Below are 25,527 nucleotides of genomic sequence, written 5' to 3'. Positions count from 1 at the left end.
GAATTGATTTTACTTTCCTTTTTAAAAATATTCATACATGCATATGATGTGTTTGAGTTGAATCCACCCCCATTCCACATGGACTTCACTATTCTCAACATCTTTTATCTTATGATGTGGTTTAGACAGTTAGGTAAGGATCCACTCACTCATATTATTTATATATATTTCCATCGATCCTTCCATTCACTTTCAATAATTGTACTTCACACTTTTTTAGTGATAGAAAAAATCATTTTTATTGAAAATATATTTTTATACAATATATTTCTATTACAGTATCCTCTCCACCAACACCTCCCAGATCCTCCGCATTTACACACCCACACAAATGCATACCCATTCTTTCATTCTTTCATTAGAATAAAAGCAAGCATCTAAAGTGATGGGGAGCAGGAGGAGAAATAAAAAAAAACAGAAGAAGAATCACAAGAAACAAATACAGATGCTGAGGCACATACATTCACATACATAGAAAACTCTTCAAAAATAAAATCAGATACCATAATAGATAATCAAAATGTCCTTAGGGTAAAAAAAAATACCCAGCAAATCATTGCACATCACAAAAGCTTCCAAAAATGCAATTGAGTTCATTTTGTATTGGCCATCTCAGCCAACACATCTGAGGGTGTTTTATATATCTAGTGAGATTCCATTGGAGAAATACAGTTTTTCCTTTGGGAGAGGTTATCAATTAGAGATAGCTTCTGGTTAGGGATATGGGGTTGTGTCCACTTCCCCTCTCAGCGCTGGGAGCTGATCTGGCTTAGACCTGTGCAGGCCTGTGCATGGTGCCACAGTCTCTATGAGTTCATATCTGCATCAGTTCTGTTGTATCTAGAAGGCCTTGCTTCCTTGGTGTCTTCCATTGCACAGGTTCGTACAATCTTTTCACCTCCTCTTCCACAGGGTTCTCTGATCCCTGAAGAGAGGGATTTGATGGAGACATCTCAGTTAGAACTGAGTGTTCCAACATTAAAGGGAATACTTTCAAAAATAGCATATTCAGGCAAATGAGATGTTACTACTCTAATAATGTGCCCACCACAGAGGCATGTGCCGCCATCTTCACCACATTGATGAATAGGGGCACAAAACAAAAAAGGGGCTTGAAAATATGATGCCATGTCCTTGCTCAATTTGCTCCCTTATTCAGATGTCCATTAGCTTTCCTAACCCCAGATGACTGCACATGTGTGCTCATCACTGCTATTCATTGGTCTATTTGTATTCATAATAATTCCTCCATGGACTACTTTCAATCAGTAGCCAAAAAAAAAAGGGGAACATTCTTAAAGATTGTTTTTCTTTATTTCTTTGTTTCTGTGGTACTAAAGATAGAACCCAGGGTTTCACACATCCAAGGCAAGAGTGCTATTACTGAATTAGCAACTGCCCTTGTCCCCATGGCATCCTTAACTGGTTTCATTGTTTTTAATTTATGCTAATAGACTGTCTTCCTTCATGACATTTTCATAATTGAATGATGCTTTACTAATGATATGAACATTTGTTTACTGACCCTTTTTCTAATGTTAATATATAAAATTATAATGATAGAATAAAAGCACATGAACACTATCCTTGTATCTTTTCACCAGCTTACTAATAGAAAATTACCAACTGCGGTAGTAACTCAAGTTTCCTTTGATTTAGACTTTTGAATCTAAGATATCTGGTATTCACCATGTACAAATTATAGGTGGTGGTAACCAGGCATTTTTTTTTTGTTGGTTCAGGTCAAACCTTGTACAATATTGTATATGATCATGTGTTTATGGTTGATGGCAATTTCTGTTTACTGACCATTGTAAGCACATCACATATCTACATGCAATATCCTCTAGGAAAACATTTAAAAGGTGATCTGTAATTATTACTCACAATTGTAGCTGGGATCCTAAAAACACAGGCAGCCTAAGAACTCAGGAGCAGGCAGGATCCATTTATTGTTCTGAAGCTGGCATTTCTGAGAAGTACAGAGAGACAAGAGAGGACTGAGATGCTGTTCTGCCCATTCAGTTTCCCTATCAATTATCCAAAAATGGTTACTTTCTCTTCAGAAAAAAAAGAACACTGAATTTTCTACTAATAAGCACATTGGCCATTACTTCTGTAATCCACGTCATCAGACAGAAGGAATGTATTGGAACTGCTAATAAAATGCTAACACTTCCAATATATAGTAGTAATGACTTCCATGCTCATTCTATAACTTTAGTAATAGTATGATACCCCCTGACTTACATTTCTATTTTATGAATCTATTGATTCTTCAGGGATTTATTTGCAATATAGCCCAAATCCATTAACACTACCATCAAGGACATAATGTGTCCTCTATTCACACATCTATGTAGAGAACCACTTCTAAGAGTCAGTGTGGACCTCAGACTTCCAGAACTGTAATCATGATGTATGACTCATAGGTTACCAGTAGTCATCGTTGACCCAAGATAGGTCTTTTCCTTTTCCATTAATTTCTACATTTGTTTATTAATTAATCTACAATTTTCCTAATAACATTTAGGTGACTATAAATCACAAAAAAATTAAGAATATGATCCTTAAGCCATCTAGAGCATCTTTCACTACATTGAGGAGATCTCTTTTTTCTTTTTTGTGCTCAATTATACAAGTATTGATTAATCAGCATAATGTATGATGGTCATTGATTATTTCTTAGTCAGCCATAGTTGGCCCTAGTGGATTCTGAATGATGCTTAATCTTAAAGAACCTCCCAAACTAAGTCAAGGGATTTTACCATACTCACGTTGGTCTCTGTGTTCCTGACACATAGGGTAACTGTGGACTTGGTGACCAGAAGATGAATATCACTCAGAAAGTATCTATGCTGACAGTACAAAAAAGAAAAATTGCAAAAAATTATATTCTATCCATTTATTCTTTGATTTTTGTCTTCCATTTTTAAGTCAATTGGGTAGGAACTCTATTGTCATAGTTTGGTTTACTTGATAAAACAATAATGAATACCCAAGCCCTGAACAAAACAAGGACTCGCCATTATTTTTACTAGATGCATTGTTCTTAGCTAGTAATACCATTAAGCCATTCATTTCTAAACATTATGTCTTCCATGCTTATTACTATTTCTCAACTGGCATGATTCCCATGCTGAACAATGCTGAGCTGCTTGATTTTTATTTATATATTTGCATAAGGATTCTTTAATTGACCCAATTTTAAAAACAAAATGAAATCCAAATATTGAAAATATGAATAACATGCTTGACCATACCTAACAAGTCGTCTAGAATAAACACATAAACACTAGATGCCTTAAGGTATGGAACTCAGACTTCCAGACCTGTTGTCATGATCCATGGCTCATACCCAACAAGATGTCATCACTGATCCAACCTTGGCCTCTAGTTTCTCTGATGAACTTATATCATTCTTTATTAGCTGGTTATTTATTCACTAGTGAAAACCATATAATTATGAATGATGAAAACCAGCTATATGTAGGCTGCTTCATGCCTTTATATCAATCTTAATTTCAAAATATTCATTAGCCAACCAAGTGTTTCATGGCCACATTGTATTTCTCACTGGGCCATGGGTCCTTGGATTCCATGTAATGCCTTTATGAAAATAGGGCAAAGAGTTAAAACCAAGACAAGAATTTTGACTCACATTGGTCCCTATGATCCATGAACCCAGTGATCAGTGATGAAGGCATCTATTCTGAGAGTACAAAATAAAACAAAATATAAAGGGATCCTTATTTTGTCTATGTTCATTTGCATGTTATCTTTCATTTCATTAGTCATTCAAGAAAGGCCAACTCAAAAAGAGCGAAATGATATATTTGGAAGTTTTTAATGTCATAATGCTTTGTCTGAGCAATTTTAAGCTTACTGGTCCTAAATTTATATATTATTATTTCCAATTTTGTGTTTTGTATGGGTTTGCTGAGTGTATGTTTGTCTCCACATGTAGAGGTACTTCATTTGCTTTTTCTTTAGTTTATATGGCATCAGTTAAACATGCTGTCAGAATAAATTACCTTGTTTTGTATATATAATTAGAATTCAAGCTACAAAAATATGACTTAATTGGTAAAAGCCTTATGAAGGTATTTTTACCTAATTATAAAAGTAGAAAATTATTCATATCTGCAACTATGATCATGGATATAAGTTAGCTCTTTTATGATGTGGACCTCAAACTCCCAGATCTATAGTCATGATCCACAACTCATATGGCACCAGTGGTCATCACAGATCCAGCCAGCATCAGCCCTCCTTTGCTCGATTAATTTCTGCATGTTTGTTGAGCAATTGACTACAAGTACTATTGAGATATTATGAATCATAAATATCTCAGGACAAGATCTACAACTTTATTTGAAAGCTACTCTGATTCTTTAGATATGATGAAGGTCTAATTTCATTGCACATTCTTTATTTGACAATTGTATTTTCAATGTTGTGCTTCATGCACATGCCTCATTTTTCCTTTGGCCATGGATGCTCTTCCAGGATAGTAAGAAGTCTTATATCAATACAAGAACAGCCATTAAAAGCAACACAAACCAACACAAGAATACTTAATGTACTCACACTGTATCTATTATTATGAACCCAAAGAGCTAATCATGAAGATCACAACCAAAGGAGAATGTGTAAATCAACTTTGGGGGAAATCCATCCCTAGAGTACAAAGCAGAAGAGAATATAAAAAGAATGACATTCTGTTCACTGATCCATGCACTCTGTTACTTGCCTTACTACCCATCTCTTATCTCATCTTTTATCACTCATTTAATTATGTGTGACATGGTGATATGTTCTTTATGGGGGAAAAGTTAGACATGGTTGTCACCTTACCAAGAACATAGACTATAGTTATAATTCATGTGGTATCCTCAGACATGCTGTAAGAATAAACTATTATATTCAGTCCTATTAGCCCTCTTGGTATGGGATTGATTCTGTCTAATTAAAACATGCCAATAGACATGCCAAAATGGTTGGGGAAAACCCATGAGGCCTCAACCCTACACAAAGAACAACAAGCAACTGAAGAATTCTGAGATTGGAAGAAATAGTCTTTAGGGAAGAGCACATCAATTGTTATCCAATACTAAAAGGTCAGCCCTGAAAATATATGTATGAGTAATGGCATATAAACTGAGCAGATTGTATTTATAATGTGTGTGTGTGTGTGTGTGTGTGTGTGTGTGTGTGTGTGTGTCTGTGTCTGTGTGTGTGTGTATGTACATGTAATGTATATGCATGTAACAGCATGAATTGGAGTAAGGCCAAGGAGAGGTATATGAGAAGATTTAGAGAAAAGAAAGAGAAAGGAAAATGATATAATTAGATTATAATTTAAAAAAATTTAAATATCTTAACAACTCACCTTTATTCATATTTTTATTAAGTGTAAAAGTGGATTATCTGCTACTAGGTTCGTGGGTATAAGCTAGATAATTGATGATGTGGACCTCAGACTAAGACTTGAAGTCACGATCCGACTCATAAGCTACCCACAGTCATCATTGATCCAACATCATCCTTCCTTTTCTCTAGAATTTCCATGTTTGTTGAATGATAGCTCATTATTACTTTTGAAATAATCATCAATTGCAAATATCTGAGGCAAGATCCCTGAGTACACTCAGTACTATTCAGGATCTTTTGCCACATTGTGTATCTCTTTGGTAATACAATCTTAGTTGGGCACAAATTTTTGAAACATTGTTTTTCACCCAAATGCCATGCTAACAGTTTGGCCATGGGTGTGCTTCTAGATGACAAGAAGCACGTCATCAATACAACAAAGAGTCTGTAAATGAATATTGACTATACTCACACTGTATCTATCCTATGAACACAAACAGCAGATCAAGAAGCTCATGACCAAGGAACAATGTGTAAAATCAGCTTGGGGGTATCTGTTCTGAGGGCACAAGACAAAAGAGAATACAAAAAGATTGATTTACTCACTACATACCAATTACCCCTTTCTTTTATCCCTATGTAGGTGTGCAATACACTATGATGCATTTTTTTGTGAGAAAACAAATGGCCAAGGCTCTGAAGCAACAAAGGACATTGCCTACAATTTTAGCTCATCTGGCATCCTCAGTCATCATGTCTGAATGAACTGCTGTGTTAAGTATATACTTTTAGTACTTCTGCTGTTCAATAGTACCTTGATTGGAAAATAGCTTATCAATTAATTTTTATTTATATTTTTATCTAATTATAAAAGTAGAATCTTTGTAACATCTGCCAGTAGGAACATGGGTATAAATTAGGTCTTTTATGATGTGGACCTCAGATTTCCAGACCTGTAGTCAAGACCCATGAGCATATACAACCAGTGTTCATCATTGATCCAACACCAGCCCTCCTCTTCTCTATTGATTTATAAATATTTAATAATGAATTTTATCATCATACTACTGAGATTATTATGAATCACAAAAATCCAAGGGCAAGATTCTTAAATATACTTCAATGTCCTTTTGACATCATGAGAAGGCCTTTTGTTACACATTCTAAATTTGACAAAATTTGTTAAATGATGTATTTTTGCACACATGAATACTAAACATATTCATATCTATCCTATGAATATAAATAGGGGCTCACAAAACTCATGACCAAGGGAGAACATGTAAAAATCACTTTGGGGTATCCTGAGATTACAAAGCAAAAGAGAAGTGTTCCTATTCATATGTTCTGTGTTCTTAAAATCACCCCTCTTCTAACCACTCCACTAAATATGCAATACACTACTTTGAGTTCTTTCTGAGAAAGTAAATAGCTGTGGCTCTGAACCTCCAAATAATATCCCCTAAAATTTTACTGAAATGGCATGGTATCCTCAACAATCAATTCTGAATGAGATACTATTGCTGGATATATATTTTAATACTCTTTTTGTGCAACTATGCCTTGATTAGAAAATCAAGTGGTGGTGGCACTGGACTTTTAATCCCAGCAATTGGAAGGCAGAAGCCGTAGGAATCACTGTGGGTTCAAGGCCAACTTAGTCTATGGAATAAGTTCCAAGATAGCCAGGGCTGCACAGAGAAACCCTATCTCGAAAAACAAACAAAAAATTAATTTGGAGGGCGGGTGAGGTGGTGTGTTTCAAGACAATGTTTCTCTGTGTAGCCCTGGCTGTCCTGGAACTCACTTAGTAAATTAGGTTTGCTTCAAACTCAGATCAACTCACCTCTGCCTCCTGAATGCTGCTATTAAAGACATGTGCCACCATGCCTGACCCATAATTATTTTTATTGCCATTTTCTCTAATTTAAAAAGTAGGTTATTATTCACATCACTAAGATCATAAGTATATATCAGGTATTTTGTGATGTGGACCTCAGACTCCCAGACCTGTAGTCATGATACACAACTCATATGAAACCATTGGTCATCATTGACCCTACATTAACCCTCCTTTTTATGTTAATTTATTTTATTGAGCAATCAGTCACTAGTATTATTAAGATGATTATGAATCACAAAAATCTAAAGACTAGATCCTTAAGTATACTTTAAAGCTCCTTGGGTTCTTTTGACATAATAAGTGTCTCTTTCATTACACTTTCTTAATTTGATAAAGTTTGTTAAATATTGGGTTTCATGCACAAGCTATATTAACCCTTTGGCCACAGCTGCTCTTCCAGGATGATGAGAAGAACTTCATTAAACAGGAACAGACATTAAAAGCAACACAAACCAATACAAGAACACTGAATGTACTCACACTGTGTCTATGTAATGAGCCCAAAGAGCTGATCAGGAACACCCAAACCAAAGGAGAACATATAAATCAAGTTTGGGGGGAAATCCATCCTGAGTACAAAGCAGAAGAGAATATGAAAATATTGACATTCTGTTCACTCATCCATACATTCTGTTTACTTGTCTTACCCATCTCTTATCACTCATATAATTATGTATGAAATTATGAAGAATTCTTCATGCGTAAAGAAACATTACAGAGGCTGTGAGCCTACTGACAACAATGCCTATGATTTTACTTCATGTGGCTTCCTCAGTCATTATGAGTGAGTGAAGTATTGTATTTTGCATGTATTATTATACACATGTTCTGTAGTTAGGTTTTAATTGGAATGTGCCTTGACAATTTATTTGTATTTACATTTTTGTCCACTTGTTACAGTAGACTATCACTCATATTTTCTACCAGGTCATGGGGGTAAAGTAGATATTTTATGATGTGGACCTCAGACTCCCAGACCTGTAGTCATGATGCACGACTCATACGGCACCAGTGGTCATCACAAATCCAGCATCAGCTCCTCCTTTCTTGATTAATATCTGCATTTTTATTGAGTTAGGGATAATTATAAATCACAAAAATCTAAAGACAAGATCCATAAGTATACTTTAGGATCTCTTGCTGTGCTGAGAATCTTTTTTGTTACATATTCTTAAATGGACAAAGTTTATGAAACACTGTGTTTCATCTACTTATGATGTTAGCCATTTGGCCATCGTTGCTCTTCTAGAGGGAAAGCATTTCACTAATTCAGTGGACAATCTTTAAAAGTAATCCAAACCAATACATGACCACTGACTATACTCACTCAGTGTCTATGCTCCAAACATAAGTTTCACATCCTGAAGCTCACAACAGAAGGAGAATGTAGCAAATCAGCTTTGGGGAATGCATTCTGAGAGTGAAACAGAAGACAATATAAAAAGATTGATATTCTGTGTACTTATGCATACATTGTGTTATCCCTCTCTCTTATTACTTATATAAGTGCTTATTACTGTTTGATGTGTTCCTCTGAAGCAATCAAATGGCCATAGCCCTGGCTCTACCATGAACACTGCCAAAGATTTTAGGTCATATGTTACACTAAATCAAGAATATGAATGGACTTCTGTGTTTGGCACATATATTTAGTATTTTGCTGTGGAAATTATAACTGAATTGGAAATTTACTTAATCAGTTTGTTTATATTTTATCTAACTGTAAAAGTATACTATTCCTAACATCTGTTATTAAGATCATGTGTATATGCTATTTTATGACGTGGATCTCAGACTCGCAGACCTGTAGTCATGATCCAAAATTCATATGGCACCAGTGTTCATCAGTGATCCAACATTAACCCTCTTCTTTTCTATTAATTTATGCATTTTTTTGAATAGTTGATCACCAGTACTATTGAAATAATCATAAAAAACTAATGATCTGATTATTGAGTATACTTAAGAGCTCCTCAGGATTTTGCAATGTTGAGTATCTATTTTGTTATACATTCATAATTTGACTAAATATTATTAAATACTGAGTTCATGCACATTGCATATTAATCATTTGGCAATGACTGCTCATGTCAAATGATAAGCAGTCTTTATCAGTACAGGAACAGCCACTAAAAGAAACATGAATGAACACATGAACATTGACTATACATACACTCTGTCCATATTATGAGCCCAAAGACATGACCACGAAGCTCAAGACCAATGAAGTGTGGAGAAATAAGCCTGGGGGTTTCCATTCTGAGAGTATAAAGCAGAGGAGAGCATAAAGAGATCGACATTCTGTCTGCTTTTAATATCCATCTCCTCTTACCACTCATCTGACAATGCAATACCAGATTACGTGTTCTTTTTGAGAAAACAAGTAGCTGAGGCTCTGACTCGACCTAGAATATTGCCTCTAATTTTAGCTCATGTGGCATAATCTGTCATCAAGTTTGATTGAACTACTATGTTTGAAATGTATTATTAGTACTCTTCCTGAACAATTATGCCTTGATTAGAAAATGCATTACCAATTTACTTTTATTTATATTTTATCTAATTGCTAAAGTAAACTACTCTTAACATCTATTAATAAAAGCATGGGTATATGCTAGATATTTTATGATGTGGAACTCAGACTTCCAGAACTGTAGTCATGATCCATGACTCATACGCAAGAAGAGGTCATCATTGATCCAACATCAGGCCTCTGCTTCTCTAGTAATTCATGTGTGTTGAATGAGGAACTAATCACTAGTACTACTGAATTTATTATGAAATAAAAATATAAGGACAAGATCTTTAAATATACTTCAGAGCTCCTTGGGATCTTTTGCCATGGTGAAGCTCTTTTGTTACATAGTCTTCATTACCAATAGTTTTTGTGTGTCATGCACCTGTCATATTAACCCTGTAGTGACAACTGCTCTTCTCGGGCAGTGCACAACTTTGCAAAGCACACAAAGCTAACAGAAGAACATTGACTATACTCACACAGTGTCTATATTGCGAGCACAAAGAGCTGATCAAGAAGCTCACAACCAAGGAAGAGTGTGTAAATCAGCCTGCGGGTGTTTATTCTGGCAGTACAAAGCAGAAGAAATTATATAATGATTGATATTAGCTTCACTCATCCAGGCATTCTGTCTGTGTGTCTTTCCCCTTTCTTTTTAATTCTCATCTAAGTGTCATTATGCTATTTCTTGTTCTTCTTCACAAAACAAATGCCAGTGCCTCTGACCCTACCAAGAACATCAGCTTTAATTATAGTTGATAAGGCAATCTCAACTATACTATTAGGAAAACTGCTTTGTTTTAGTATATATGATTAGTAGTTGTCCCATAGAACCATAACAACTTTAAAAATGCCTTACCAACATACTTAGTTTTTATATAATTGTAAAAGCAGACTACCACTCATATTTGCTTCTGGGATGCGATACATAATCTACATATTTTATGATGTGGACCTCAGACTTCCAGACCTGTACTCATGATCCACAAATCATATGCCACCCATGGTCATCATTGATCCATCATCAGCTCTCTCCTTCTCTATTAATATTAATTGGTCAATACAAATGTACTATTAAGATAATTATGAATCACAAAAATTCTAAGGAAAACATCCTTGAGTAGATATTGAACATCTACAGGGTCTTTTACCCTCTTGAGCATTTGTTTAACTTTAAATTTTTAATTTGGTAAAATGTTGTTAAGCACACTACTTCACACAGAAGCTTAATTTACTATTTGGAAAAGGTTGTTCTTCTAGAGGAAGAGCAGTAGTTCAACAACAGTGTACGTAGTCTTTAAAAGTAATCAAACCCAAGACATGAACATTGACTACACACAATTGTGTCTGTCTTAGGACCACAATGACCAGAGCAGGAATCTCACAACCAAGGAAGAATATATACATCAGCTTTGGGTTATCCATTCTAAGAGTACAAAGCAGAAGAGAACACGAAAAGATTGATATTCACTTGATTTATCCATGCATTATGCCTACTTTAAATTACTCCTCTCCTTATCAGTTCTCTATGTATATAATACACTACCTTGTGTTCTTTTTAAGAAAACTGACAGCCATGGCACTGACCCTCCCAAGAACATTGCTTATAGTTTTAGTTGATATGGCATGGTATTCTCAGCCATCAAATCCAAAGGAACTAGTGTTTGGTGTCCATTTTAGTATTATAGTTGTAAAATTATGTCTTGATTAAAAAATGACTTCCAAATTAATTTTTATAATATTTTATCTAATTATAAAAGGAAACTACTCTTAATACCTGTCACTAAGATAATGGGTATATACTAGGTATTTTATGATGTGGACCTCAGACTTCGAGACCTACAGGCACAATCAACAACACATACAATAGCAGTGGTCATCATTAACCTAACATCATCCCTCCACTTCTTTTAGATTTATGAGCAATTGACCACTAATACTACTGAGATAATTATACATCACAATAATCTAAGGACAAGATCCTTGAGTATACTCCAGAGTTCCTAAGGATCTTTTGCCATGAATAATGTCTGTTTTGTTATACACTTTTAATCTTGAAAAAAGTTTTAAACATTGTGTTTCACCCACATGCCATATTAAGCCTTTGATGATGGCTGTTCTCAGATAATAAGTGGGTTTTTTTAAATCAATATATGCACCATCACTAAAAACAACATGAACCAACACATCTATGCCCTCTACTTGCGTGTCTTGCCGCTTTCTTCTTACCTTTCATCCAATTATCTGTTTCTTGAGAAAACAAATAGCCATGGCTCTGACACACCATCAACATGCTTTAATTATGGTCCATATGACATCCTTAGTCATATATTGATATATATAATTAGGACTCTTCCTGTGAAGTTATGTCTTAATTGGAATATATGCTACAAAATTGTATTTATATTTTAAACCAACTGTAAGCATAGATTATTACTCATAATTGCTGCCAGCGATTATGGTATAAGCTAGAAAATATGATGTGGACCTCAGACTCCCAGACCTGTACTCATGATCCATGAATCATATGCCACCACTGGTCATTGATCCAACACCAGCCCTCCTCTTTTCTATTAATTGCTATGTGTTTTTGAGTAATTAATCATAATATTAAGATAATTATGAATCACAAAAATCTAATGACAAGGTCTTTGAATATAATTCAGACCTCTGTAGGATCATTTGTCCTATTGAGTTAATCAATTAAGATTTATCCAATCTTAATTTGGGAAAATTTTGTTAAACATTGTGCTTCACACAATTGCCATGTTTATCATTTTGCCAAGACTGCTCCTCCATATTATATGTAGTAATCCACCAGTACAGTGAGCAATCTGTAAGTAACATAAACCAAGACATGAACACTGACAATACCCACACATTGTCTATCCTACAAACACAGAGGCTAGATCATGAGGATCAGTTCCAAATCAGATAGCATAACATCAGCTTATAGGATATCCATTCTGAAAGTATAGAACAAAAGAGGTCATAAAAAGATCAACATTCTGTTTTCTCATCCATGTGAGCTATCTGCTTCTCTTGCCCATTTCTTCTTATCCCTTATCTAAGTGTTCATTACTCTATGAGGTTTTTTTCTTAAGAAAACAAATGGTTATAGATATACCCCTACCAAAAACATTGCTACAATTTTACTTTATTTGACGTCCTAGTCATCATTGGTGAATATACTACTGGGTTTTGGTATGTATAAGTTACACTTTTGTGGAATGATGTCTTGATTGGAAAATGAGTTAATAATATTTATTTACATTATATTATATTATTATTATATTACTTTATAATAATATTAATATTCATCTAATTGTAAAAGTAGACTATTCCTTACATCTGTCACTGAGATCATGGATAATACACCAGCTATTTTATGATGTGAACCTCAGACTCCCAGACCTGTAGTCATGATCCACAACTCATACAACACACTCAGTCATCACTGATCCAACATCAGCCCTCCTCTTCTTTATGAATTTACATTTATTAAGCAATTGATCATTGATACAATTGAGATAATTTTGAGTCACAATAAAGCTAAGTATGAAATTCTTGATTATACCATCCTAGGATCATTTGCAGAGGTGAGTGACTTTTTTATTATACATTCTCAATTTGGCAAAATTTTTTTAGACATTGTGTTTTATCCACATGCCAGATGATGAATAGTCCCTTTGTCAATTCAGGAACAGTCATTAAAAGCAACACAAATCAAGAAAAGAACACAGGATCTACTCACACAGTCTTTATCTTTCATACATGAACAGTGAACTTCAAACTTCAGGACTAAGGAAGAATACGTAAAACAGCTTGGAGGTATCCATTCTGAGAGTATAAAGCAGAAGAAATTGTAAAAAGATTGGCATTCTGTTTACTTATCCATGCATTTTGTCACTTCTCTTGCTCATTCATTCTTATCATCCCTTATCTAAGTATTCATTACTCTATGGTGTACTCTACTTAAGAAAGACAATGGCCAAGGCTTTGGCCCTACCATAAACATTGCCAATGATTAATGCTCATGAGGCATCCTCGGTCGTCATGTCTGAATGAACTTCTCTTTAGTATATACATTTAGCATTATTGTGATGGGATTATGTCTTAATTAGAAAAGGACTTCTAAATTTGTTTTTATTTATATTTTACCTAATTATCCCTAAGATCTCTCACTAAGATAATAATATACACTGGATAGATTGTGATGTGAACCTCAGACTCCCAGACCTGTAGTCACAATCTATGACTCATACAGCACCCATGGTCATCATTGATCCAACATCAGCCTTCCTATTCTCTATTAATTTAGGCACATTTATTGAGCAATTGATCACTAGTACTACTGAGATAATTTTAGCTCACACACAAAAAAAATCTAAGGACAAGACCCTTAAGTATAATACAGAGTTCCTCCATATCTTTTGCAAGGACCTTTTTCATTACATATCCTTAATTGGACAACATTTTATCCAATCCTGTGTTTCAAACACATACCACATTCAGTATTTGCCATGGTTGCTCTTATCAATACAGTAAATGGTCTTTCAAAGCATCATGAAGTGACATCAGAGAGCAGACTGTATTCACACTATGTCTATTTTACTGTCTGAAACAGCTCATTATGAGGCTCATGACCAAGACAGAGTGTGAAAATCAGCTTGGGTGTGGAATCCATTCTAAGTACAACACAGAAGAGATCATTAAAAAATGACATTTTCTTCACTCACTCATGCACTCTGCTTGCATGAATTAATATCTCTTTTTATTACAAACCTAAATATGCATGATACTGTGATATGCTCTATTAAGAATAAAACACTGGGGCTGGAGAGATGGCTCAGTGGTTAAGAGCACTGAATGCTCTTCTAGAGGTCCCGAGATCAATTCCCAGCACCCACATGGTGGCTCACAACCATCTGCAATGAGATCTGGCACTCTCTTCTGTATATATAATAAATAAATAAATCTTAAAAAAAAGAATAAAACACTGGGCATAGCTCTGATAACACAAAGAAGGTTGCTTATAATTTTACTTCATGTGGAATCCTCAGTCGTCCTGTGCTTCATGAGCTACTGTGTTCATGAATATATTATCAGTACATTTAATAATATATTTACTAATACATTATTAGAACATTTACTGTGGAATTATTTCCCCAAACATATTTTTATTTTATCTATATAAGTATTTTTATCTGCATGCATATATGTGTATCGAATGGGTATGATGCCTACAAAGGCCATAAGAAGGTAACAGATTCCCTAGAACTAGAGTTACAGGCAGTTGTGAGATGCTATGTTGGTGAACGAACCCAACGTGGGTCATATGCAAGAGCAGATAGTTCTTCTATCTACTGAGCCATCTCTCAAGTCCTAGAATTATTTTTTAGTTGGAAAGTGTCTTACCAATTTAGTTTTGTTAATATTTGTTTCTAATTATAAAAGATTATTCCTAGCATCTGTCACTAAGATTATGGGTATAGAATACATCTTTTAGGATGTGGACGTTAGAGTCCAAGACCTATAGTCATGATCCACAAGTCATTATGGCACCCACGGTAATCTTTGAACCAATACCAACACTTAAAATCTACTATTTTAATTTCTATATTTGTTTCTTGACTAATCCATCATTTTACATGTAGAGTCCTGTGAGTTGCAAGGGCCTAAGAATGAGATCTTTATGTATGCTTCATAGCCATGCATGTGACCTATTTTTGCATTTCCAGAGTGATTGTTACTTTTGAACATATTAACTAAGCAATATTCCACCAGCAATGCTGAATTTATCAATCAGCTGTTACACCATTTAATGACATAAAAATTAGTCTATATGCTCTGGATACATAGACCTTGGGAACAAAGAAAAATGCAACAGTGCCCTGGGGGCATTAATTCTAAGAGTGCAAAGCAGAACAGATTAAAATATATGCATTACACCTGATCATTTTTACATTTCTCTTTCAATGTCATTAACCTTGAAGGAGTTAAATTCTGGGGAGATCTTTTGTTTTGTTTTCTTTTTCTTTTCAGTCAACAGTAAACAACACTGAACATGCACCAAGTCCTAACAAGCACTTACATACGTTGTTTTTCTGTACTATTCACCAAAGTTTTAACTGGTTTTATAGTACTATACTAGTTTTTTGGTCAACATGATATAAGCTATACTCAGTTGGGAAGAAGGAACCACAAATAAGAAAATGGTCTCATCAAATTATCCTATGGGCAAGTCTGTGGTGCATTTTCTTGATGAATGACTGGTAGGGGAGGGCTAAGCCCACTGTAGATGTTGCCGTTCTGGGCAGGTACTCTTGGGGGCTACTAGAAAGCAGACTAAGAAAGTTATAAAGAACAAGTTGAGTTGATCCATTTTCTCTGCTTCAGTAAATGCTTCCAGGCTTCTGCCTTGGATTCCTCCCTGACACTCCTTGAGGAAGGACTACAAGGTGTAAGATTATTTTAAACCATCTTCTCCTGAGTTGACCTTGGCCATATTAATAGATGCTGCAAGTAAGGTACTTTGCACATATTTGTAGAATTTCTGTCATGTATTTATTTTCATAACTGACGACGAATAACAACACTGTCATTATTTGTGGTGCAATGATTCCTTCAGTAGTCTGAGGTAAAAAATACAGTGAAAATTAATTAACACAAATATCCTTGATTGTGCCTAACATCTGTACCTAGAACCCATGTATAAACCACAGGATTTAGGATGTAGACTTCATACAAACAGACCATTATTAGCAGTCCATAATCAAAATGGCACAAGGGTCATCATATATCTGACATGAACCCTACACGTTTTCTTTCATTTCTATTTTGTAATAATCATTAGATAACCAGGATTTATAAGCCTACACTGATATTCTTAAATATACTTTAGAGCAATTTAGAGGACCTTTGGTCATTCAGTGTGTCATCATATTGATCCTAAATTTACATATATTAATAAAATTTGTCAAATGTTGCATCTGTCGTTAACCAGGGTGTCATACTTGAGGTATATGCAACTCATTTAACAATAAGTAAAATCATTCATAGTGACACAAGAACATGAACTCCATCTCCACAGTCTGCTATACTCACAACACCCAAGGCTAGCCATGAACCCCATGACCAAGGAAGAAGGGTAACTCAGGGTTGAGAATATCACATAGAGTTGAAAAACTACACAGATTATGCATATCATTATAATCTATGACACTTGTGTTCTTTCTTTTATATTTTACCAATCTAATTGTATGAAAGCATGATACTTTCTTCTGAATCTCCTCCATTTATTTACAAGGGACTTCTGAAATTTGACATAAACTCTTAATAACTTTCAGGACATCATTTTCTTAATCTGAGACTACTGTGCCCTCTTTTATACATATTTTAGATTAATTATAAAAATGAAAATTCATGAACATGAATATCAAAATAACATAATATACCACTCTGGATATCTATCCCACAGATGAACACTACATATGTTCTGATCTGAACCCCAGACCTACAATCATGAGGTACTGATGATATACCAGAAGTGATCACCACTTATCCAACACTGCCCCACTCCTTCTTGCCCACATTCTATATTTGTGTTGCCTAAATATCTGTCTCTTACAATATTTACATAACAATTAACCACAAAATCCTAGCACAGGATCCTGATGTTTGAAGCTATTGAAAAGATCTTGTGCCACCATGACTATCTTTTCTCTTAATTTTGGAAATAGGCAACATTGTGTGCTTTGTCATATGGAGTTGGCACAAACTTATAGTTGGCCTGACAGGAGCCTCTGTAGGCCTTTACCAAGAAAGGAATGTTGTATCAAGGCCATGCAAACCAAGAAAAGAATTTTGACTCCACTTACTTCAGTTCCCTTGATCCATATGCAAGAGGGCAGGGCAACCCAGGATCTTGCAGCCAAGCAATCATGTGTTACCCAGCATACATCCGTGGAGTACACAGCCAGGAAAATAATAAAAACATTGATATTTTTCAAATTATTTCTACATTTCTCCTGTGTTGTTTCTTTTTTATTTTATTTATCTAGCATATAAAACTATGAAAAATTCTTCTTGATAAAATACACAGGAGACTGGGGTTATAACCCTAACAAGAATTTAGACCACCATTTTAAACACAGCATCCTTAGCCAAGGGATTATACCTCTGGAAATTCATTACTAGTGGGTTTCTGAACTTTGATATATATACTGTTAGCATTACTACTTGGTATTGTTGTGGAGAATATTTTCCACTATTATTATATTTTACTTTAATATTATAAACGTAATGAAACTCATGAACAAAAATACTATGATAATACACTATCACGTACTACACCTGACATCTATCACAGTTCCACACTACATGTGTTCTGGTGTGAAGCTCAGACTCCCAGACCTGTAGTCATGTTCCATGGATCAATCATCATGAGTGATCAACCCATCATTGATCCAACACCGCCTTTTCCTTTCTCTCACACTTTCTATATTTTTATCACCTAACTATTCGTGTCACTTGGAGTAGTCATATAACAAGTCACAAAATCTGGATGTTTTGAAATTATGCAACAGATTTTGTGCCACCCTGATTCTGTCTTTCTACTTAATTTTGGAAATCCCCAACCCTGCGCTCATGGTCAGGTTTAATTGAGCACACAGTCTCAATTGGCCTAACAGGAGCCTATGCATGCCTTTACCAAGACAACCTAAATGTGTGATCAAGGCCACCCAAAGCGAAACAAGGACTTTGACTCCACTTACATCACTTCCCTTGATCCTTACACATGGGGACAGGGCAACCACGGACCTCCCAGCCAGGAAACATGGTGTCAATCATCATCCTTCCAGGAAGTACAAAGGAAGAATGATAATAAAAAATTGACATTTATCAAATGATTTCTACATTTCTCCTTTCTAACTATCTGTTATTTAGGATTCACATTGTTATGATAGCGTCTTAAGAAATCAAGTAAGATTTAAAAATTAAGGTCTTGACTCTCACTGGGGCTTAATCCATTAATTATACTTCATATAGGAACTTGGATAAACTTTACATACATCTTTAAACCAATTATTGTTTAACAGACTTCCAGAGTTTCTGCATGTAATAGCAGAACTTGTGGTAAAATATTTATTTACTACTTGATCAAGGGCTCAAAAATTTATTTTCATTGGCATTTGTGTAAATATTTATGTTATATTTCATTGATCCTCAAAGAAAAATGCATGAAAGTGCCTGCTTCTAATGACCACTATGTGCTCCACATGCCTAACAGTGTTTCTTGGATAAGAGGTACACATAGGATGTATGATGATGAGAACCTCAGACACTCAGAATTGTAGTCATCGTCTGTGACTCATACTGTCACCCCAGATTTGGTCATCATCGGTCCATATTAGCTTTCCTCTTCTGCTAGTAATGTGGGCATGTTAGTTGTACAACACATTAATTCAGTAACAATAAAAGTGCCTCTGATTTTATTTTGTTTTTCAGAATAACAAATCCATTGCTCAGATACATTGTATCCTCTATAGTAGCATAGAGCACCACATTGAGCAAAACAATACAATAATTTCGAATATTACTCACATAGGATTTGGGTCTTCATGTAAACACTGAGAGTAAGTGTAGAGATTACGAGTGTGGCCCAGTGTTTAAGGCAGACTGAAGCCAATCCTTCTGAGGAATGAGCACTGTGGATGATAAAAATTTCATGAATTAACTAATGTAAGCTTTATAAAACTTTTTCTGTAGATGTTTGTGAATCTGTGGTAATAGCTACAGAATTTCCCTGAATAAAAATTAAGTCTTTGGGTCTGGTTCATTTAAGTGTGTAATGATTTTAGCATTATTTTCATAATAAACATTTAAGAAACTCATAATGTCAATCTTTCTTCCCTTTAAGTATTAAGGTAAAAAGCCAAAAAGAACAATGAAGCCAGGAGCTATGTATGGTGGTATTTTATTTGTACTGAAATGTGATTTTAATTGTATGTTAATAAATAAAGTTGCCCAGGGGTCAGAGCAATAGAGCCATAGCAAGAGCGTGGTGGTGGTAGCGCATGCCTTTAATCCCAGCACTTGGTGGACAGAGCTAGGTAGATCTCTGTGTGTTCAGGTATACAGCCAGCATTGGAGACACACGCCTTTAATCTCAATCCCAACCATAGAAGACCTGGAAGTCTCTACAGACAGGCAGTGACGAGGCAGTCATTTGTTTGGGTTTACAACCAATGAGAAGGCAGAACAGAAGACAAACACACAGGAAGTAGGTCTCTTTCAGAGAGATCTCTTGGCTGAATAGGCTAGCTGCAGGGTAAGGCTCTTAGCTCTGATCTCTTCATTGCACTGGTTCTGTGTTTCTTATTTAATAAGACGGCTGGTTACATCAACAGCTATGAGCATAGATTTCAAAATGTAGGACTCAGAGAGACAAGCACCATTCCTTGATTACCTGAACATATCAGATATTTCTGTGTCCATTCAGAAGAGTAAAAACCAGTAGGAAGTAAGAAATATTAAACGAATGGAGAGATAGGGAGACTCAGGCTATATGCAGCTATTTATTACCAAGTCCCATCCAAAAAAAAAATGATTCGGACTAACAGTGTTTGCTGTAGATGAGGCTCACTGTCAAAGCCAAAGAGTCACTTACAGTGGGAGATGTATTAACTTTCCTACAAGTGAACACCAGATAAAACCATAAGAACCAAAACTGGTCCATGTGTCTGTCTAGCTACACATTCCCTACTCAACAGGAAGTGCTAAATCTTCTGAGTGAACCTAGGTAGAAGGCAAGTAGATCCTGACTCAGTCTCTGCAGCTGTCTGTCAAATATAAATATGCAAAGAGCCATCTGGATGCACATGGGATTCTTTATTCCAGAAACTTCAAGGAGACAGCACAGAAGTGGTAGAATACTAGAGTGTGTCTTAATAAATAAATACAACCACCTTGTAAAAACATGAGTGGTTCAGTTGAATTGGTGTTCTAAAGAGTCTGGGACTGGATGAACCATCCACCTCTTTGGCAACAGCAGGTCCTCACTAGCTTCCACTTTGGCTTCAAACCTTGAGAGAACAATACCCTGTTTCTGCATTTATTATAGTGCCAATGCAGCTGGGATTCAACGGAAAAAGTACAATAAAAAAGACATATGTTATTATATATATGATAGATGATGGATAGATACAGAGGTAGATAGATAGATAGATAGATAGATAGATAGATAGATAGATAGATAGACAGAGATACATATATATATATACTTAGGTTAATGATAGATTTGTAGTTTGAAGATGGATAGACAGACAGACAGATCCATAGACAGAGAGATAAACAGATACAGATAAATACAAGGAATCAAATATGTTATTAAATATGCTTTAGAGCAGTTCTTAAGAATGCTTTAGATCAATTCTTTGATTCAGTGTGTCATCAGATTTATTTTAAAATTAATGATATTAAGAAACTGTGTCCATGATATTTGGTATCTGTCTTCAACTGGATGTGTCCTTCTTGAGCAGTGCGTAATTCATTAAAGAATAAGGAGAGGCAGTCAGAGTAACACAGGAAAATGAGCTGTACTTACTTGGTCACTGTGCTCCCAAGACCCTAGGCTCGCCGTAGACATCGTGATCCACGTGGAAGGGCAACTCAGGAATATCCAGAGAGATGAAAAGAGGAACGGATTATAAACAAAATCACAAAACCATGTTCTATACAATGACCCTTGTGTGGTTTCTTTTTTATTTCACTCATCTACGAATATAAAAGGTTGCTACATTCTTCTTGAGAAAGTACACAGGAGACCCGGTTCTAACCTTAACAAAAATTTTGACCACCATTTTATCTTTTTATTTTTAGTTTTGTTTATTTAAGAGTTCTTTTTTCACATGAGATACCAACCACAGTTCCCTCTCCCACCCCCACCCCCCTCACCACCCTCCTCCCGCTGCTCCCACCCACCCTCCATCTTTCCTCCACCCAGCCTCCTATCCAGTCCTCAGGGAGGGTAAGGCCTCCCACGGGGAGTCAAGGAAGCCCGCCATATCAAGGTGAGGCAGGACCAAGCCCCTCTCTGCTGCATCAAGGCTGAGCAAGGCATCCCTCCACGGGGAATGGGCTCCAAAAAGCCAGTTCATGCACGAAGGATAAATCCTGGTGCCACTGCCAGTGGCCCCATAAATTGTCCAAGTCACACAACTGTCACCCACATTCAGAGGGCCTAGTTCGGTCCCATGCAGGTTCCCCAGTTGTCAGTCCAGAGTCAGTGAGCTCCCATTAGCTCAGGTCTCTGTGGGATTCCCCATCATGATCTTGTCCCCTTTGCTCATATAATCTCTCCTCCTTTGCTTCAACTGGACTCCGGGAGCTCCACAAAGTGCTTAGCTGTGGATCTCTGCATCTGCTTCCGTTAGTACTGGATGAAGGTTCTATGATGACAATTAGGGTAGTCATCAATCTGATTAGAGGGGAAGGCCAGTTGAGGCACCCCCTCCACTGCGCCTTGGAGTATTAGCTGGGCTCATCCTTGTGGATTCCTGGGAATTTCCCTTCTAGGAGGTTTCTTCCTTACCCCATCATGGCTCCCTCCATCAAGACATCTCTTTCATTTCTCTCCATCTCTGTCCCTCCCCCAAATCCACCATCTACTTCCCTCAGGTTCTCCTTCCACCTCCCCTTATCTCCACCCCTTCTCCCAGGTTGGCAGTTCACTCAGGAGTTCTTATTTACTTCCCCTTCCCAGGAGGATACATGTACATCTGTCGCTCTTAAGGTCCTCCTTGATACCTACTATCTCTGGGGTTGTGCATTGTAGCCTGGTTATCCTTTGCTTTACTTGACTATCATTTCAAATGGCACAGAGCATCCTTAGCCAAGGGATTATACCTCTGGAAATTCACTACTAGTGGGTTCCTCAACTTTGAGATATATATATATATATATATATATATATATATATATATATATATATATACTGTTACAATATTACTACATGGTACTATTTGAGAATCTGTTCCCCTCTCCTGTGTTTTAGTTGACTCTAATTATATGAATGTAATGAAAACTCATGAACAAAAATACTATGATAATACACTATCACGTACTACACCTGACATCTATCACAGTTCCACACTACATGTGTTCTGGTGTGAAGCTCAGACTCCCAGACCTGTAGTCATGCTCCACGGATCAATCATCATGAGTGATCAACCCATCATTGATCCAACACCGCCTTTTCCTTTCTCTCACACTTTCTATATTTTTATCACCTTACTATTCGTGTCACTTGGAGTAGTCATATAACAAGTCACAAAATCTGGATGTTTTGAAATTATGCAACAGATTTTGTGCCACCCTGATTCTGTCTTTCTACTTAATTTTGGAATTCCCCAACCCTGCGCTCATGGTCAGGTTTAATTGAGCACACAGTCTCAATTGGCCTAACAGGAGCCTATGCATGCCTTTACCAAGACAACCTAAATGTGTGATCAAGGCCACCCAAAGCGAAACAAGGACTTTGACTCCACTTACATCACTTCCCTTGATCCTTACACATGGGGACAGGGCAACCACGGACCTCCCAGCCAGGAAACACGGTGTCAATCATCATCCTTCCAGGAAGTACAAAGGAAGAATGATAATAAAAAGATTGATATTTATCAAATGATTTCTACATTTCTCCTTTCTAACTATCTGTTATTTAGGATTCACATTGTTATGATAGTGTCTTAAGAAATCAAGTAAGATTTAAAAGTCAAGGTCTTGACCCTCACTGGGGCTTAATCCATTAAGTATACTTCACATGTGAACTTGGATTAAGTTTATATACATCTTTATGCTAATACCTGTTAACAGACTTCCAGAGTTTCCACATGTAGTAGTACCATTTGTGGTAAAACATTTGTTTACTAGCTGATCTATGCCTCAAAAATTTATTTCCATTTATATGTGTGAATATTTATAAAATGTTTCACTGATCCACTAATACTCCAGAAAGTGCTTGATTATAATGTCAGGATGGGCTCCACAGGCCTAACGTCTATTCCCCGGTTAACAGGGGCACATAGGATATATGATGATGAGAACCTCAGACACCCAGAATTGTAGTCATCGTCCGTGACTTATACTGCCACCCCAGACTTGGTCATCATCGGTCCATATTAGCCTTCCTCTTCCCTAGTAATGTATGTATGCGTGCAATTTAACACATGAATTCTTCGTTAATAATAAATGTGCCTCTCGTGTTATTTTGTTCTTCGGGATAACCAAATACCTTGGTCAGATACATTCTATACTCTATGACAACATAGGGCATATAACAATATCAGCAATACAATATAATAATTTTGAATATTACTCACATAGCTTTGGGTCTCCAGGTAAACACCGAGAGGACGTGTAGAGATTTGGGGGTGTGGCCCAGTGTTTAAAGCAGACTGAAGCTATTCCTTGTGAGGGATGAGCACTGGGGATGATGAAAATTTCATGACTTAACTAACGCAAGCTTTGTAAAACTATTTCTGTAAACCGTGGTGACTCCGTGGTAATCGCTATGCATTTTCACTTAATAAAATTTAAGTCTGTCATCAACTGGATGTGCCATTCTTGAGTAATTTGTCATTCATTTAAGAATAAGGAGAAGCAGTCAGAGTAACACAAGAACATGAACTGTACTTACCCGGTCACTGGGCTCCAACGACCCTAGGCTAGCCGTGGACATCGTGATCCAGACGGAAGGGCAACACGGCATGGGGATAGCCGGAGAGATGAAAGGAAGAATGGATTATGAACACATTCAAGTTCTATGCAATGTTTCCTTATCAAAGAACATACAATTGTGATACATTCTTCACTAGAAAATACACAGGAGAGCGAGTTCTAACCCTAACAAGTATTTTGACCACCATTTTTAAACAGTACACAGCATCCTGAGCCAAGGGATTATACCTCTGGAACTTCATTACTAGTGGGTCTCTGTACTTTGCTATATGTGTATTTGGTATTGTACTATCATAGTATATCGATACACATTTAAACCTATTTTTGTTACACTGTATGCGTGTTTCTACTCTTGTTTAAACCATTTTTGTATATTGATAAAAATTTAAGGTTGTTTTGATTAAAACATATTGTATGTATGTTTCTATTTATGTTTGAGGTATTGCGCTTATGCAGTTCGGTCGGAAATGTAGGGTGCAGTTCTAGTTTTGGAAATTGATTACTATAAACTATATGGGAAAATCAGGAAACAAAGGATAGCGGTTAGTCACTTGTAACAATCAAATTTGTGGATATGTTCGGTTTGCTTTCCGGATCATATAGAGATATATTTTAGATGAAAAGAGAGTCTTCAAACTTTTCAAAGACTTACAGAATACGGCATTACAAATGTTTTGTTATCCTCAAGTTTTTCATGACCATGAGACACATCTACTCCTGGCAGCACCCATTTGCTTCAGAGGTGAGGGGCACTGAACGAACCCCTTATGGGGTTTACTTTTGTTGTGGCCAGATTTCTTTGTGGCCACTAGACAAAGAAACTGCTCTTGTCTTTGGCTGCTGACATTGTGCTGTGCAGGTTTGTCACGCAGGACACGCAGGAAAAAGGTTGTTGAACTGTGCCAGTACAAGGCAGGGCAGGCATTCAAAATACCTGCTTCACAAAAGAGACTGCCACACAGTCTATAGGACACAGAGCAGAGTGACTGAC

General features: G+C 36.2%; 2 long non-coding RNA genes, 13 other non-coding genes and 4 pseudogenes across 15 annotated transcripts; all 19 read right to left on the bottom strand.

Annotated features, from left to right (window-relative positions):
- Positions 1–2,385: 2,385 nt before the first annotated feature.
- LOC131924730 (small nucleolar RNA SNORD113/SNORD114 family) lies at positions 2,386–2,457 on the bottom strand. The gene has a single exon (XR_009383026.1). It is a non-coding gene; the product is annotated as a small nucleolar RNA SNORD113/SNORD114 family (small nucleolar RNA).
- An 854-nt stretch (positions 2,458–3,311) lies between these two features.
- Positions 3,312–3,383, bottom strand: LOC131924739 (small nucleolar RNA SNORD113/SNORD114 family). The gene has a single exon (XR_009383035.1). It is a non-coding gene; the product is annotated as a small nucleolar RNA SNORD113/SNORD114 family (small nucleolar RNA).
- Positions 3,384–4,184: 801 nt separating this feature from the next.
- LOC131924731 (small nucleolar RNA SNORD113/SNORD114 family) lies at positions 4,185–4,256 on the bottom strand. Its single transcript, XR_009383027.1, has one exon. It is a non-coding gene; the product is annotated as a small nucleolar RNA SNORD113/SNORD114 family (small nucleolar RNA).
- Positions 4,257–5,232: 976 nt separating this feature from the next.
- On the bottom strand, positions 5,233–18,199 carry LOC131924184 (uncharacterized). Its single transcript, XR_009382813.1, has 5 exons — positions 17,675–18,199; positions 13,549–13,634; positions 8,604–8,690; positions 7,757–7,845; positions 5,233–5,932 (listed from the first exon to the last, which is right to left on the bottom strand). It is a non-coding gene; the product is annotated as an uncharacterized LOC131924184 (long non-coding RNA).
- On the bottom strand, positions 5,472–5,539 carry LOC131924781 (small nucleolar RNA SNORD113/SNORD114 family; annotated as a pseudogene).
- LOC131924741 (small nucleolar RNA SNORD113/SNORD114 family) lies at positions 6,306–6,376 on the bottom strand. Its single transcript, XR_009383037.1, has one exon. It is a non-coding gene; the product is annotated as a small nucleolar RNA SNORD113/SNORD114 family (small nucleolar RNA).
- LOC131924738 (small nucleolar RNA SNORD113/SNORD114 family) lies at positions 7,363–7,434 on the bottom strand. Its single transcript, XR_009383034.1, has one exon. It is a non-coding gene; the product is annotated as a small nucleolar RNA SNORD113/SNORD114 family (small nucleolar RNA).
- On the bottom strand, positions 8,234–8,305 carry LOC131924729 (small nucleolar RNA SNORD113/SNORD114 family). The gene has a single exon (XR_009383025.1). It is a non-coding gene; the product is annotated as a small nucleolar RNA SNORD113/SNORD114 family (small nucleolar RNA).
- On the bottom strand, positions 9,060–9,131 carry LOC131924735 (small nucleolar RNA SNORD113/SNORD114 family). Its single transcript, XR_009383031.1, has one exon. It is a non-coding gene; the product is annotated as a small nucleolar RNA SNORD113/SNORD114 family (small nucleolar RNA).
- LOC131924732 (small nucleolar RNA SNORD113/SNORD114 family) lies at positions 9,907–9,978 on the bottom strand. The gene has a single exon (XR_009383028.1). It is a non-coding gene; the product is annotated as a small nucleolar RNA SNORD113/SNORD114 family (small nucleolar RNA).
- On the bottom strand, positions 10,744–10,815 carry LOC131924728 (small nucleolar RNA SNORD113/SNORD114 family). The gene has a single exon (XR_009383024.1). It is a non-coding gene; the product is annotated as a small nucleolar RNA SNORD113/SNORD114 family (small nucleolar RNA).
- Positions 11,613–11,684, bottom strand: LOC131924783 (small nucleolar RNA SNORD113/SNORD114 family). Its single transcript, XR_009383048.1, has one exon. It is a non-coding gene; the product is annotated as a small nucleolar RNA SNORD113/SNORD114 family (small nucleolar RNA).
- Positions 12,277–12,345, bottom strand: LOC131924736 (small nucleolar RNA SNORD113/SNORD114 family). Its single transcript, XR_009383032.1, has one exon. It is a non-coding gene; the product is annotated as a small nucleolar RNA SNORD113/SNORD114 family (small nucleolar RNA).
- LOC131924742 (small nucleolar RNA SNORD113/SNORD114 family) lies at positions 13,188–13,259 on the bottom strand. Its single transcript, XR_009383038.1, has one exon. It is a non-coding gene; the product is annotated as a small nucleolar RNA SNORD113/SNORD114 family (small nucleolar RNA).
- LOC131924734 (small nucleolar RNA SNORD113/SNORD114 family) lies at positions 14,013–14,084 on the bottom strand. Its single transcript, XR_009383030.1, has one exon. It is a non-coding gene; the product is annotated as a small nucleolar RNA SNORD113/SNORD114 family (small nucleolar RNA).
- Positions 18,189–18,265, bottom strand: LOC131924792 (small nucleolar RNA SNORD113/SNORD114 family; annotated as a pseudogene).
- An 861-nt stretch (positions 18,266–19,126) lies between these two features.
- LOC131924745 (small nucleolar RNA SNORD113/SNORD114 family) lies at positions 19,127–19,204 on the bottom strand (annotated as a pseudogene).
- Positions 19,205–21,785: 2,581 nt separating this feature from the next.
- On the bottom strand, positions 21,786–24,229 carry LOC131924422 (uncharacterized). The gene is made up of 3 exons (XR_009382895.1): positions 24,179–24,229; positions 23,349–23,428; positions 21,786–22,246 (listed from the first exon to the last, which is right to left on the bottom strand). It is a non-coding gene; the product is annotated as an uncharacterized LOC131924422 (long non-coding RNA).
- LOC131924759 (small nucleolar RNA SNORD113/SNORD114 family) lies at positions 23,898–23,975 on the bottom strand (annotated as a pseudogene).
- Positions 24,230–25,527: the final 1,298 nt, after the last annotated feature.

Source organism: Peromyscus eremicus, chromosome 14 (assembly GCF_949786415.1).
Source record: "Peromyscus eremicus chromosome 14, PerEre_H2_v1, whole genome shotgun sequence".
NCBI classification, from domain to species: Eukaryota; Metazoa; Chordata; class Mammalia; order Rodentia; family Cricetidae; genus Peromyscus; species Peromyscus eremicus.
The sequence above is the reverse complement of the archived record's forward strand: the minus strand, read 5'-3'. Positions and strand labels throughout refer to the sequence as shown.